The sequence below is a fragment of the Lissotriton vulgaris genome, chromosome 6 (assembly GCF_964263255.1).
Source record: "Lissotriton vulgaris chromosome 6, aLisVul1.2, whole genome shotgun sequence".
NCBI classification, from domain to species: domain Eukaryota; kingdom Metazoa; phylum Chordata; class Amphibia; order Caudata; family Salamandridae; genus Lissotriton; species Lissotriton vulgaris.
This window is the reverse complement of record NC_141694.1, coordinates 430,591,969-430,596,037: the sequence shown is the minus strand read 5'-3', so window position 1 is coordinate 430,596,037 and position 4,069 is coordinate 430,591,969.

Below are 4,069 nucleotides of genomic sequence, written 5' to 3'. Positions count from 1 at the left end.
TGGCCAGGAGTGTATCGAGAAACTGCCAAATTCTGTGCCGCTTGTCCCAAAAGTCAGTTGATCAACCCCTCCAAAGACAGAAAGGTACCATTACAGCCTCTACCGATTATTGATGTTCCATTCCAAAGGGTAGGGATGGACCTTGCAGGACCATTACTCCCGCCATCCAGGGGACATCAGTACATATTGGTTCTGGTGGACTATGTCACAAGATACCCCAAAGCTATACCTCTCACTAGTATGACCACAATAACAGTAGCTCAGGCAATGGTGTCTTTTTTCTCTAGAGTTGGTTTTCCATTGGAACTCCTCACTGACCAGGGGACTCCTTTTATGGCTAAGCTTATGAAAGAGATATGTAAGGGGAGAGGTGTGGTGCCGCGGCCAGGACAACTGACGCTGGAATGTGTTGATCACAGTTCGATCCCCGGCGCCAGTGGCAGATTAGCCCAGCACCATCAGATTCTGGGCAATAGCTTGCTTAATCTTCCAGATGGCCCCCAGCACCTGGAGACCCTTACGGGTGATTGTTCGCGCTTTACAAATGTGGATTATTATTATTATTATTATTATTATTATTATTATTGGGGGTACACCAAATTCCGACAGCTGTATATCATCCCCAGATAGACGGTCTGGTCGAACGATACAATAAAACCATCAAAACTATCTTAAAGAAACTGATGGGAGAGACAGGAAAGGACTGGGATAGGAAACTGTCCTTAGTTATGTTTGCAATTAGAACTCATGAGCAAAAGTCAACGGGATTCTGTCCTTTTGAACTCCTATTCGGAAGAAAACCCCGCACTTTATTGGAGATGGCCGCCGATCAATGGACAGAAGAGGAAGACGAGGGAAAGCCACTCCAAGGCTACATGCAAACGCTAAAAGAGACACTAGCTACACTATGGGACAATGTCCACCAACGATATCGGCGGTGAATAAAATGCCAATAATTAATCTCTCTAAAAGGGTCATGACAAAAACTGAGGTAGAGGTATTAGAGAAGGGATTTACATTTGCCCCAACTCCTAGCATCAATAAATTTAATTTAGAGAAAGATCTTAAGTCCTTTTTCCGTAAGATCAGATTAAACCGTTTTTCCCAAAATAAAGAATATACCTCAGAAGAGAGTGTCTCTGGTCCTAAACCAAGGTCCACTTTTACCCCCAGTGTAAATATGGTTAACAAGAATGTCAAAACCTTTGAACGCATTGTGGAGTCTAAAATAATAAATATTTAGGATCAGTTCCCCCCTACCAATAACAACACGAGTAAGCAGCATAGAGAGGCCATTTTGGCACTAAAAAGTGATCTGCAAATTACTATAAAACCTGTGGATAAAGGGGGTGGGGTTGTCATTTTTGACACACAGGACTACGAAAGAAGAATGCTTAGTCTGCTTAAAGTCTCTGAACATTATACTAAGGTCCAGATGAAAAACTGGTCTATTTTAAAAAACAAAATACTAGCCCTTATTACTGCAGCTAAAGAAAGTGAGGTTATTCCTGAGAGTGAGTATAGATTTTTACTACAGAATTATGCAAAAACTCCAGCAATATACGGGCTACCTAAGATTAATAAAAGTGAGGAAAATCCCCTTTTACGCCCGATTGTTAGCCGTATAGGTTCCCCATTAGAACCTCTAAGTAAGTACGTAGACAGTTTTTTACGGCCAGTTATAAAGGAACAACAATTGTATGTTAGGGACTCATCACACATGATCAGTATAGTGGAGGGTCTGAATTTTAATGATGGATCTCAATTCATGGTAACCTTGGATATTGAGGCACTTTACACCAACATCCCCCAGGATGACTCTATTGCTGTCATTAAGCACATCCTGGAGGTGTTGGTGACACCAGGTGAGCCAGTGCAGAATTTATAATTGAGTGCACATCCCTAGTACTGAAAGAGAATTTGTTTTTATTTAAGGACAATTTATACCTACAACGCAAGGGGACCAGCATGGGCGCAATTTGTGCCCAGAGTCTGGCCTGCGCTTATTGGTTTTTTTTTTAGTCCAGACACATATTTAATGAATCAGCGACGTTCTATGAAAATGTGTCACACTGGCACAGGTTCATAGACGACATCTGGTTCATATGGACTGGATCAGAAGAATTATTGGAAGAATTTTTAATTTGGCTCAACCTTGGTGATACCAATTTAAAATTTACAGAACATTAGAGCAGGACTATGGTGAGAATTTTAGATTTAAATATAAAGCATGTAGAGGAGAAATTGAAAGTGGAACTTTATTCTAAACCTACCGACAAGAATACATTACGCCACTATTCAAGTTTCCACCCTAGGTCACAAAAGGACAACATACCCTTCGGACAGTTCCTTCGTCTCCGACGGAACTGTTCCTCATTAGATGATTTTTACAAACATTTAGACATTTTAAAACACAAATTAAAAGATAGGGGCTACCCTAAGAGGTTAATTAACCACTCCTTCAAGAGAGCTAGATTTTATAATAGGGAGAGTATGCTGGAGAACTCTCAAGGAAAGCAGAGGAAGAAAAATAACACTATGGACAAAATTGTTTTTGTCAGTCAGTTCTCCAGTATTAGTAATAAAATCAAAAATATAATCAATTCAAATTGGGGGCTCTTAAATGACAACAAATTTACTTTAATAGAACGCCCCATCTTTGCGATTATACACAATGACAATTTGAGAAAAAACCTGGTACACACGTATCGAGAACCAGTTGGGTGCAGACAACAAGATTTAGAAGGAAGACATGCCATAGGCAATTATAAATGTGGATTTTGCAGTTGCTGTGAACAATGCATTGAAACCAAAAGCTTGACTTTTAATAAACAAACTATTTTAGCTAAAGATTTAAATAATTGTAGGAGTAAAAATCTAGTTTATCTTTTGATATGTCCCTGTGGACTGGGTTACGTCGGTGAGACGGGCCGTGAATTCAGAATCCGCCTAACGGAGCACAAATCAGCTATTAAGAATAAAAAGGCTAATGCCCCCCTTGTAAACCAATTTTTTTCATTAAACCATACACATGATACGAAAGAGTGAGGTCCAAGATGCCAGACTGACACCGCCTGTGCGGAGGAACGCTGTTCGAGGTCTGGGCTCTTGTGATAGCGGACCACGTCTTTTGCTGAAGAAAATTAAACAATTGGTGCTCTGCGATTGAGGTCTTACTGGTTATGCGGGGCTGAGCTGGGCTGTTACAGCTGGGCTAAGCTGTGTCGACTTCGATAACACATGACAGCTGACAGCTGAAAGCGGCTTACTGAGGCTGGACGATTCTGCGCTTGGAGCCAAGGCGGATGCTGCGACTCCGGCTGATCGAGAGCCGGGTGAGGGGATTATTCCGCTCCATACTACTGCAGCAGCGCCTTCTCCCAGTAACTACGAAGGGCTGGGCTGCAATTAGCTGGCTCGGTCTCCAAGTTTACCGGCGCTCCGACATATCAACGACTTCTACAAAACCGGCAACGGAGTGCAGGGAGTGCGGGGAGATGGCGCCGAAACTCCAAGGACGGAGTACGCGGATGACGACGACGGCAGCGGCGGCGGCTAAGCAGATAGTACCGACCAACCTTGCGGTCTCTGCTCCTGCCGGGAATGTCAGCTGCACTGCACCGACTTCGGAAAACTCAGCGGCAACACCCGAGATGGCTCTGGATGCAGGCAAGAAAAACTCCGGTAGGCTAGAGAGAGTGGGAGATTGCTCAAACGCTGGTAAACTAACCCCTCGTCTCCCTATTGATTCTAATACTGCTAAAACTGACTCGATTTCAGATACTTTGTTTCCACCGATACAAATCAATCCAAGGTCCTCACATTTAAATGGCTTTTCTGGAGCTGGTTGTAACACTGTAAATAATCGAAAGAATCAGCAAGAGAGTGACACGCCAAGGGACAATGTTTTAACGGCTAATGTGGATAATGGTATTGATATTGTTACTCACATACAAATTACATCAGAAACCACTACTTCTGCCACAACTTTCCAATCCTTGTTACCAGCTGTGACATCAATGTCGCTCCAATACATTCAGAGATACAATATGTTGAGAATAATAGTGTG